The following is a 12,423-nucleotide window of genomic DNA, read 5'->3' as shown; positions in this document are numbered from 1 at the left end:
GTTGTTGGCTGTCCACTAGGACCTGTGCCATATACACCATATCTGAGGAAGGGACATCTTAAGGATTCTGGGTGCCCTGGGCCAAACGTATTTTGGGGCTCCCTGTTTTGGATCAGTTTTGAATTTATGGTCCCGTTTCAGGTCTTTCATGCCCTTTTTGGCCCGGTCACTGACAGTGCATAGATACACTCATACACATTTTGAATGTGTTTAATCTAATATTCAGGAATAGAAATGTGTGTTTTCAATATTGTAACACAGCAGCAGCTCACTAATATTACTGCGATTAATCTCTATAACACCCTCCCATTTCTCATATGTGAGATCCTGTTTGGATCTAAAAGAAACCTTTTTTTAAATAAATGTTGCTTGAAATATAAACACAACATTTATCAGCCATATGTCTGTAATATACTCCCACACCTTACCCTGATTAAAAATAAATTAATGGAAAATGCAATTTGCAGCAATCTGTTTCAGAATTATTCAAGGTCACCGCGGCAAGACTCTCTGCAGAATAAACCTGGCTAAATAATGGGACCCCCTGAAAGGCTAGGGCGCTGGGCCAAAGCCCACTTTGCCCATGCTTTAAAACATCTCTGCTCTATGGCCCTGTAATGGATCAGCCTCCGGAACATCCTGGAAAGTCTGTGTTACAGTCATCTCCTTATTAGTCTCCATCAGGGCCCTTCACTTTCTGGAGACCTTTGCAGTTCTTCTGAGCCTCGACCTGGCAGCTTTGGAGTGCACTATATATACTTTTTCAAGAATCATTACAGCTTTGGTGGTGTGCCATTTCAGAGATTGGAGAGCTCAGTAGGCATAGCCCTTGTGCTTTTTCTTGGATCTCCGTGACTGGTGCGGAGGTCGTAGAGCTCCACTTGTTGAGGCTCTGGTATGTGCAATGATAAGATGCTTTCTTGTCAATTGTTTCATCAGCCAATACTTTATGTATTGGACTACTGCAGTCATAAGCGCATCTTTCCTATATCAGTACGTATCCGCCTTTGACACATACGGTATGACTTTATCTTCCGGGCAGCAAGGTACATTTATGAATGGCTGGACCCGCAGGTTCTCGGCCAAAGACAAGGAAATTCTCTGCAATGCTTTTGTTATCTACAACTAATTCACAGAGGCCGGAGATGCACTTTGACTCCACATACATTAAGTGTTGGTTCTGTATTCCAACGAAGGCATGTGTGGCATGCACAAGCAGTTTGCTTGGTACATGACAAACTCTCTGGGGGAGCACTGTCGACCTTTGGATTACTCATCCCCTATCTGGTCTTCCCCAGCTTTGCCCACAAATGGTTAAGCTATACACGGAGCTTAGTATTAAATGTCTTGATTCTTCTGTGTGTAACTGTGAGCTCTACATTAGAAATGAGCTTTCAATGCATTCCGTTGTAACACCTAGTCCATCAGGAGCCAAAAGGGTTCCGTCATTGCTAACTTGCAAGACAGTACAGAAGCATACCTCCTTTGCCTCTAATCCCTCTCGCAAAATTGCAATCTGAGGTGTTTGGACAAAATATCAAGTTCAAAATTTTGGAACTCAAACATTGGAAAAAAAACATAGTGAGGCACAAATATCAAGAACATATCATTTTTGTCAAGTAATAATGTTTTGAGGAATATCATTTTTTAATATCGTTTTCAGTAAGAGTCATTACAATATTTTTAAAAATTATTTTAATGTACTTTAGTTAATATATTCATTTTAGTTGTTAGTATGGTTGGTATAGTTGTTATTATTTTTTTTAGGTAATATGTAATTTCAAGTGATTTAGTTTAAAAAAGAATGTGAATAGTGATTAATAGTGTTGTAGCAAGTTGTTGAATTTTAGGGGGATAGTGTGGGAAGAAAGTTTCATTAGAAATATGTTTAATTTACTGTTAATATTAGTTTAGTAAGTTAAACTTTAGTAGTGGGTTGTTGGGTTTGAAGGGGTATAGTGTAGGAAGTTCATTAAGTTATGAGAAGGTTTAAATGATTATAACTCAGAATTATTATTAGCTATAGTAAGCTATGTTTTGTAGTAGGTTGTTAGGTTTGAAGGTGTATTGGGTAGGAAGTTAATTAAGTTATAAAAAAATAAAAAAGATTATTAATTAGATTTTAATTCTTAATTAACTATTTAATTGATTGTTAATTATGTATATAGTTCAATACTTATTTATTAGAGCTATATTTTAGTGGGTTTGTCATGGAATAGGGTGGGTAGTTGAATTAAATTACACATTTTAATGTAATACTATTCTGTGTAATTTTTGTAATGTTTTATTTATTTTAATATACATTTTAGTTTTGATATGTTTATTAAACATGTATTTCTTGGTAGACCTCCAAATAGCAGACAATATGTTTTTTTAGGAAATTTGTTCTCTGTACCTCAATTTGTAGCCTCCTATATTCCCCTCAGGAACTGGAGGTGAGATATCCTTCTGAACTGGTGGCATTAGGTCCATCACTGCCCTGGATCAGAATAAGGATCAACCCTGAAGAAAAATTGAATCAGAAAATAGCTAATGATTGCTTGAGCTTGGAAAAGGCGAATAGAATTCCTTGGCTCTGCTATATCGAGATACTAGCAGAGAAATTGAGGGACCCTGGTATGTTTGTGTCCCAAAAAGGGCTCGCCAGGAGATATCTGATCTAGGCCAAAGCAATATTTGTCTATTGTGTGTTGTTAGACCTGGCATCATTGGCATGAGTCTCTCCTCCATTGTTTTCTGTTTGCCTCCTCTGTTTATGATGTTTTTGCTGGATTATTGCTTTGGGCACTGTGCCACTGCTGATCAGTGCCACAGTGCAAGTGCTCCCTATGTTAAATTGTTACATTGATTGGTGTTACCATGATTGGCTTGGTTGACTTACTGTCAGACCCTAGTCTAGTGCACTGTGCGTGCCAAGGGCGTGTAAGTTAACTGCTGCTGGTGGGCTTGCAGCACTGGTTGTGCCACCCACAGAAGCAGCGTGTAAAATGTGTCTCAGGCCTGCCACCGCAGCGCCTGCGTGCAGTCCCTGACTGCCATGTCGACTTGGCAAGGAAACCTACTTGCCAGTCTCTAAACCTTCACTTTGCCACATTTCAGACACCTCTACGGTAGGCCCTAGGGCAGGGTGCATTGTTGGTAAAAGGTAGGTCATGCCCTGATGTGTGTGGCATGACCTAATAGTGAATTACAGCCATTTTCGTTTTTCACTATTGAAGGGCTACCTGCCTCCAATAGGCCAGACTGGGCAGACTGATTATTAACTCCATTATAATCTATCTGACTCAGGGAGCATGGTAGCAGGTCGAGTTTAGTATCCCTGAACTCAGAATTTAATAACACACCCTTTAGGATGGATGGTTTTTAGATTCTGTGTTTGAAAATAGCCCTTTTAGAAAGTGGCTATTTTCTTGTCCAACTATCCACCGGTCTCTGCTGGTTTGGTGTATGTGTCAGGGGCTGGGTGGCTCCAGAGGTCTGAATGAGTCAGTGTGGGGTGAATGAGGCATTTACACATAGAGTAGCCTGCCCTGCCTGACACAATACTGGCTCCACCTCCTGCTGGGCGGCTGAGGACTCTGCCCTGCTCAGTGAATAGGCCAGGTGCCTCTGCCTGGCAACACCCACAACGAACCTGAGATGGGGGGAATTTCCCTGCTTGGACAATGGGAACAAAGGAGAAAAGGGGTATAAGAGAAGGACCCCTGAACCAAGAACTCAGATCACTTCTGACAAGGAAACCTGTACCAAGGACAAGAAGCCTGCTGATCTAAGGACTTGCCTCCCCTTTCTGCCAGAGTGCTGTTTTGCTGTGGAGGAACCTGAAGCTGCTTCTTTATTTTTGCCAAGGAACAAGGAGAGAGGAACTTGGTGTGTACTCTCTGAACACTTGCTAGGAAATCTCCAAGGGCTGGAAGAGTGCCAGTCTCCTGTTGAAGTCACAGGGCCAAAGGACTTCACCATCTGCTGAATTGCTGGAAAGTGTTGTTTCCATTACACAAGGGAAAATCTGCAGTCTCGACGCCGCCGACGCCGCCGAATCCAGCTCGACATCGTGAGTAACGGCTCCAGTGTCCCGAGCCTTCGACGCCGGCCGCCGGGCCCGATCGATGCCAGCAGCAACACCAGTGAGCAGTGGGTATCGGCCCCGGCTCCAAGTGACCCCGTCTCGACGCCGGTATCGACGCCAGTGAGGAGTGAGTATCGGCTCCACCTCCAAGCGACCCCGTCCCGACACCGCTGCTGATCGCATCGACTCGACGCCCTTCTCGACGCCGTGAGCGCTGCTCCGGCCCGACATCCCTCGACGCTGCAGCAGATCGACCTGACTCCGAGGCACAATCGACGCCGACCTCGACGCCGACATCTCGACGCCGTGGATCATCGTTTTCTTCATTTCTCAAGGTACTGTACTTGTGGGGTCTGTTGCAACTCCAGGCTCGACGTAGCACTCCTCGCGGTCGACGCCGAACCTTGGGAATCTTGTAGACTCGACGTCGTGTGACTCCTGTGGGGGTCACATTGTTGCCAAAGAACTGTGTTTCAGAAGAATACTTAATTTTGTTGCTAAAGAACTATTTGCCAAGAAGAAACCTTACCTGAACTATCATTTTTCCTTCCAAAGAGTATTTATTAAGACTGTGGTATATTTTTGTCGTTATTTGGTCTTGTGCTAAGCCTTATATAAAAATACTATTTTTATAATAACTTCTGTGTCGTGTCCATCTGTAGTGTATTCACTTTATTACTGTATGTGGTCATAAATGCTTAACACACTGCCTCTGAGATAAGCCTGTCTGCTCTGCCAAGCTACCAAGGGGGTAGCAGGGGTTATCTGAGTGTGTAATCCCCTTGCCCTGACTAGAGTTGGTAGGTCCCTATTTGTCAGAAGTGTATACCTCTGCCAACTAGAGACCGCCGGTTCTAACATTGGTGGTCAGCGGTGAGGATTGAACTTTGCATTTATGACTCATGTGCAGTGATTAGTGTACGCTACATAGTGAAAGCAGACCATAACGCAGCCACAATCTGTTTTTGGTAGGATATTCTATTTTTGTTCTCCGCTTTCCTGGAGCTTATTTTTTAAACACTGCCAGTTTTGACCATGGAAAATGCCGGAGCTGCTACCCCTTCTCTTATTGTTGTGGAGGAATTTGATAAGGAGAAGATAGATTCCTACAAGCTAAAGGATCTAAGAGGATTTTGCAAGCAGTTTAAAGTTCCTACCACAGGTCTCAAAGTGAGAGGCGACTTCATCAAAGTGCTGAAGGCCTGGTTAGAGGCCAGAGATCCCTCTGATCCGGGGGTGGTACCGGAAGAGGAAGAGAAAGAGGAAGAGAACCTGAATGGGCACGTGTCATCTCCCGGCAGCAGTGTTTCCTCTAAGAGCCTTTCTCCTGAAGAGTTGGAAGACAGGGAGAAGGAGAGGGAATACAAGTTAGAGATGGCAAAACTTAAATTAGGAGGGCAGTTGGAATTAGAGAATGCAAGAAGCAAAAGGGAAGCTGAAATGGAGAGAAAAGATTAGATTTTGAAAGAGAGAAATTAGCGTTTGAACGTTAGAAGATGTTGAGGGAGATGGAGCTTAAAACTAAAAGTTTAGAGTTGAATCCATCTGGTGGCAGCGCTCCATCTGTGCCTGCAGAAAGTAGGTTTTATTTTCCTAAAGACGTGATCAAAGATTACAGTAAGAATGAAGATATTAGCCAATGGTTTAAAGCGTATGAGTTAGCATTGTTGGCCCACCGGGTCCCTGAGAAAGATTGGGGAACGGGGTTGTGGAGCCGCTTTACAAATGAAGGGAGAGATACCTTGTTGAGCATGCCGGAAGAGGAAAGGGCGTCTCATACCCATATGAAAAATGCTTTAATGCTGAGATATGGCTTAACTCCAGAAAAGTACCGACAAACCTTTAGAGAATGTAAGAAGTTGCCTGGTACTATGTGGGTTGAATATGTGTCTTTTTTTTGCAGAGCCATGGATGGTTGGATAAAGGGTAGCAAGGTTGATAGTTATGATGCTCTTTATGATTTGTTTGCTTGGGAGCACTTGTCTAATAACTGTTTTCCAGAGCTACGCCAGCACCTTGTTGATAGCAAGATATCTAACCCTAGAAAACTTGCTGAGGAGGCGGACCGCTGGGTCAGTACCAGGGTCCACAAGGGTCCAGTGGGAGACTCAGCCAAAGGTGGGCAGGGTCCCCAGCAGAAGAGTGGGGGGGACAGGGGTAAACAGAGGGAGTTTCAGAAAGGGCCCCAAAGTAATCCCCAAGGGAACCAAGGGAAGGGTTCCCAGCCTCCCCCTGTAAAGAAGCCAGAGGCCCGACAGGTAAACCTGTTCCAAGGGGCCCCATGACCTGCTACGCTTGTAAGCAGGTGGGACACCGTTATTATGATCCCAGTGTCCTATGAAGGATTCCAATGCACCACCACGTGCACCCCCTCGTCCGGTGACGAATGTAGCCCTGGGAGGGAATGAGATGGGTGCCCCCGGTGGGTGGGGTCCCGCAGAAATGTCCCTGGTCTCTTTAGGAGACGTGGAAATGGTCCCTCCAACCCCTCTGCCTAGTAACACTAAGAAATATAGGCAGTGGGTGACCATTAATGGCCATAGGGTGGAAGCTCTCAGAGACACCGGAGCGAGTGTGACAGCTGTCAAGTGTCACTTGGTGTCCAGGGAGCAGGTGGTTCCTCATGCATTCTACCCCGTTGTAGCTGCTGACAACTCACAGAGTCAGTGTGAGGTAGCTCAAGTTCCTTTTGAGTGGGGGGGGTCTCAGGTACTCTTCAGGTTGCTGTGAGGCCCGCCATGCCTCTTGATTGTCTCCTGGGCAATGATTTGGAGGACTCCCCTTGGGCTAAGGTGGAGAGAAAATCGCACCTGGAAATGTTGGGTCTGCCTGAGTGGGTGTGTGCGACCACCCGGTCCATGTCAGTCAGTAAGGGTGTTGATGGGGCCCTGGAGCCTGAAAGTACGGCCCAGGTCCCAACCGTGAAGAGAAGAGGCAGGGGGCACAGGAAACCGTCCCCCATCGTTCCCGCGGTCCAGGAGGGAGCAGACCCTGAGGGGGATGCCCTGGAACCGACAGGAGAACAAGTGGCCGAACTGGGAGACCTGCCCGAGCTGACCCATTGGCAGCAGGATGGTGGTCCCTCCAGGGAGGAATTTTGTGCTGAACAGAAAGTGTGCCCTTCTCTTGTGGGTATGAGGCAGCAGGCCTCAGCCCAAACGACAGGTGATCAGTCAGGATCACATTGGGTCTACTGGGAGAACGACTTCCTGTATAGCGAGCCTAAGGCTGCTGAGCCTGGGTCAGCCCCTGTGCTGGTGGTACCTCAGCGCTTCAGAGCCTTCCTACTGGGGTTGGCTCATGACGTTCCGTTAGCTGGACATCTGGGGCAAGACAAGACCTATGACAGGCTTGTCACCCATTTTTATTGGCCCCAGATGAGAAGGGATTCAGATATCCATTGTAGGACCTGTCAAACTTGCCAGGCAAGTGGGAAAAGTGGGCGGAAGCAGAAGGCTCCCCTCCAACCTTTTCCCGTCGTCAGTACCCCCTTTGAGCGAGTGGGGATTGACATTGTGGGGCCACTGGACCCCAAGACAGCCATGGGCAACAGGTTTATCCTGGTCTTGGTGGACCATGCCACCCGGTACCCGGAAGCCATCCCTCTCCGCACAGTGACGGCCCCCGTGGTGGGACGGGCACTGATGGGTGTTTTCTCCTGCATGGGGTTCCCCAGAGAGGTGGTGTCAGACCGGGGCACCAACTTCATTTCTAATTATATGAAGTCTCTGTGAAAGGAGTGTGGGGTAACCTACAAGTTTACCACTCCTTACCACCCTCAAGGTAATGGGCTGGTTGAGAGATTCAACCGGACCCTCAAAGGCATGATCATGGGTCTTAAAGAACCGATGAGGCGTAAATGGGACGTCCTCTTGCCACAGAAGTCTCTAGGGTTCAGCCCATTTGAGCTTTTGTATGGTCACCCGGTAAGAGGACCTTTGAGTCTGGTTAAAGAAGGCTGGGAGCAATCTCCCAGGAAACCTCCCCAGGATGTATATAGCTACATGCTGGCCTTTAGGAACCAGACTCGGCGCTTCAGAGATCTTGCTCAGGCAAATCTGGAGGCCAGCCAGGAAGAGATGAAGCGGTGGTATGATCAGAATGCCACTCTGGTTGAGCTTCAACCTGGTCAGAAAGTTTGGGTCATGGCCCCTGTGGAACCTTGTGCGCTCAAGGACAGGTGGACTGGACCATTTGAGGTTGTGGAGAAAAAGAGCGATGTCACCTACTTGGTGGACTTGAAGTCTCCCAGGAACCCCTTAAGGGTCCTGCATGTCAACCGGTTAAAGCCCCACTTAGAAAGGTCCGAAGTGGGCATGCTCCTTGCCACAGATGCTGGGATGGAGGAGGAGAGTGAGCCTCTTCCTGACCTCCTGTGTGCAAAAGAGAAAGATGGGTCAGTGGATGGTGTTGTCCTCTCTGACACACTGACCCCTGAGCAGCAGCAAGATTGTCGCCATCTGTTGGTACAATTCCCTGATCTGTTCTCCTTAATCCCTGGTGTCACTCAGTGGTGTGTCCATGATGTGGACACTGGGGACAGCACTCCTGTGAGGCACAAGGCCTACAAGGTGACTGAAAAGGTCAGAGCATATATCAAGGAGGAGGTCTCCAAGATGTTTGCCTTAGGGGTGGTTGAGTCCTCTAGCAGTCCTTGGGCCAGCCCAGTGGTCTTGGTCCCAAAGGCTGCAGCGCCTGGTGCTTCACCAGAACTTCAGTTCTGTGTGGATTACCGAGGACTCAATTCGGTCACCAAGACTGACGCGCACCCCATCCCCAGAGCTGATGAGCTCATCGATCGGTTGGGGGCTGCCCGGTACCTTAGTACGTTTGATCTAACGTCTGGGTACTGGCAGATCGCCTTGACTGATGGGGCAAAAGAGAGGTCTGCATTCTCCACACCAGATGGGCACTACCAGTTCCGTGTGATGCCCTTTGGGATGAAGAATGCCCCTGCCACATTCCAGAGGTTGGTTAACCAGGTATTGGCCGGGCTGGAGGATTTCAGCGCCGCCTACCTGGACGATATAGCAGTGTTCAGCGCCAGCTGGGAGGAACACTTGCGCCACCTCCAGGAAGTGTTGTTGGCCCTGCGCAGAGCAGGCCTCACAATCAAGGCCAGTAAGTGCCAGATTGGGCAGGGTTCAGTGGTGTACTTGGGGCACCAAGTAGGGAGCGGCAAGGTGGCCCCCCTGCAACCCAAGATAGATACCATCCTGGCTTGGGAACCGCCCAAAACCCAGACTCAGGTGAGAGCCTTCTTGGGTCTCACGGGTTACTACAGGAGGTTTGTCAAGGGGTATGGCAACATTGTGCACCCCTTGACCTCGCTGACTTCCAGGAAGCAGCCGAGACTTGTGATCTGGACTGACGCCTGTCAGAACGCCTTTGACACCCTGAAAACTGCAATGTGTACAGCACCGGTCCTCCAGGCACCCGACTTTTCAAAAGAATTCATTGTCCAGACAGACGCTTCAGAGCATGGTGTGGGGGCTGTTCTAGCACAGATGAATGAGGAGGGCCGAGACTTACCTGTAGCCTTCATCAGCCGGAGGTTACTTCCCAGGGAACAAAGGTGGAGTGCGATAGAGCGTGAGGCATTTGCTGTGGTCTGGGCGCTGAAGAAGCTAAGACCCTACCTGTTTGGGACTCACTTCTGGGTTCAGACAGACCACAGGCCCCTCAGATGGTTAATGCAGATGAGGGGTGAGAACCCAAAGCTGTTGAGGTGGTCCATTTCCCTACAGGGGATGGACTTTATGGTGGAACACCGCCCTGGTACAGATCACGCCAATGCTGATGGTCTGTCCAGATTTTTCCGCCTTAGTGATGAGGACTCCCTGGGTGAAGGGTAGTTCTCCCCACATTTCAGCTGGAGGGGACACGTGTTAGACCTGGCATCATTGGCATGAGTCTCTCCTCCATTTTTTTCTGTTTGCCTCCTCTGTTTACGATGTTTTTGCTGGATTATTGCTTTGGGCACTGTGCCACTGCTGATCAGTGCCACAGTGCAAGTGCTCCCTATGTTAAATTGTTACATTGATTGGTGTTACAATGATTGGCTTGGTTGACTTACTGTCAGACCCTAGTCTAGTGCACTGTGCGTGCCAAGGGCGTGTAAGTTAACTGCTGCTGGTGGTCTTGCAGCACTGGTTGTGCCACCCACAGAAGCAGCGTGTAAAATGTGTCTCAGGCCTGCCACCGCAGCGCCTGCGTGCAGTCCCTGACTGCCATGTCGACTTGGCAAGGAAACCTACTTGCCAGTCTCTAAACCTTCACGTTGCCACATTTCAGACACCTCTATGGTAGGCCCTAGGGCAGGGTGCATTGTTGGTAAAAGGTAGGTCATGCCCTGATGTGTGTGGCATGACCTAATAGTGAATTACAGCCATTTTCGTTTTTCACTATTGAAGGGCTACCTGCCTCCAATAGGCCAGACTGGGCAGACTGATTATTAACTCCATTATAATCTATCTGACTCAGGGAGCATGGTAGCAGGTCGAGTTTAGTATCCCTGAACTCAGAATTTAATAACACACCCTTTAGGATGGATGGTTTTTAGATTCTGTGTTTGAAAATAGCCCTTTTAGAAAGTGGCTATTTTCTTGTCCAACTATCCACCGGTCTCTGCTGGTTTGGTGTGTGTGTCAGGGGCTGGGTGGCTCCAGAGGTCTGAATGAGTCAGTGTGGGGTGAATGAGGCATTTACACATAGAGTAGCCTGCCCTGCCTGACACAATACTGGCTCCACCTCCTGCTGGGCGGCTGAGGACTCTGCCCTGCTCAGTGAATAGGCCAGGTGCCTCTGCCTGGCAACACCCACAACGAACCTGAGATGGGGGGAATTTCCCTGCTTGGACAATGGGAACAAAGGAGAAAAGGGGTATAAGAGAAGGACCCCTGAACCAAGAACTCAGATCACTTCTGACAAGGAAACCTGTACCAAGGACAAGAAGCCTGCTGATCTAAGGACTTGCCTCCCCTTTCTGCCAGAGTGCTGTTTTGCTGTGGAGGAACCTGAAGCTGCTTCTTTATTTTTGCCAAGGAACAAGGAGAGAGGAACTTGGTGTGTACTCTCTGAACACTTGCTAGGAAATCTCCAAGGGCTGGAAGAGTGCCAGTCTCCTGTTGAAGTCACAGGGCCAAAGGACTTCACCATCTGCTGAATTGCTGAATTGCTGGAAAGTGTTGTTTCCAGTACACAAGGGAAAATCTGCAGTCTCGACGCCGCCGACGCCGCCGAATCCAGCTCGACATCGTGAGTAACGGCTCCAGTGTCCCGAGCCTTCGACGCCGGCCGCCGGGCCCGATCGACCCCAGCAGCAACACCAGTGAGCAGTGGGTTTCGGCCCCGGCTCCAAGTGACCCCGTCTCGACGCCGGTATCGACGCCAGTGAGGAGTGAGTATCGGCTCCACCTCCAAGCGACCCCGTCCCGACACCGCTGCTGATCGCATCGACTCGACGCCCTTCTCGACGCCGTGAGCGCTGCTCCGGCCCGACATCCCTCGACGCTGCGGCAGATCGACCTGACTCCGAGGCACAATCGACGCCGACCTCGACGCCGACATCTCGACGCCGTGGATCATCGTTTTCTTCATTTCTCAAGGTACTGTACTTGTGGGGTCTGTTGCAACTCCAGGCTCGACGTAGCGCTCCTCGCGGTCGACGCCGAACCTTGGGAATCTTGTAGACTCGACGTCGTGTGACTCCTGTGGGGGTCACATTGTTGCTAAAAAACTGTGTTTCTGAAGAATACTTAATTTTGTTGCTAAAGAACTATTTGCCAAGAAGAAACCTTACCTGAACTATCATTTTTCCTTCCAAAGAGTATTTATTAAGACTGTGGTATATTTTTGTCGTTATTTGGTCTTGTGCTAAGCCTTATATAAAAATACTATTTTTATAATAACTTCTGTGTCGTGTCCATCTGTAGTGTATTCACTTTATTACTGTATGTGGTCATAAATGCTTAACACACTGCCTCTGAGATAAGCCTGTCTGCTCTGCCAAGCTACCAAGGGGGTAGCAGGGGTTATCTGAGTGTGTAATCCCCTTGCCCTGACTAGAGTTGGTAGGTCCCTATTTGTCAGAAGTGTATACCTCTGCCAACTAGAGACCGCCGGTTCTAACATTGGTGGTCAGCGGTGAGGATTGAACTTTGCATTTATGACTCATGTGCAGTGATTAGTGTACGCTACATAGTGAAAGCAGACCATAACGCAGCCACAATCTGTTTTTGGTAGGATATTCTATTTTTGTTCTCCGCTTTCCTGGAGCTTATTTTTTAAACACTGCCAGTTTTGACCATGGAAAATGCCGGAGCTGCTACCCCTTCTCTTATTGTTGTGGAGGA

Source organism: Triturus cristatus, chromosome 4_2, assembly GCF_964204655.1.
Source record: "Triturus cristatus chromosome 4_2, aTriCri1.1, whole genome shotgun sequence".
NCBI lineage: Eukaryota > Metazoa > Chordata > Amphibia > Caudata > Salamandridae > Triturus > Triturus cristatus.
This window is presented reverse-complemented; position numbering follows the sequence as displayed.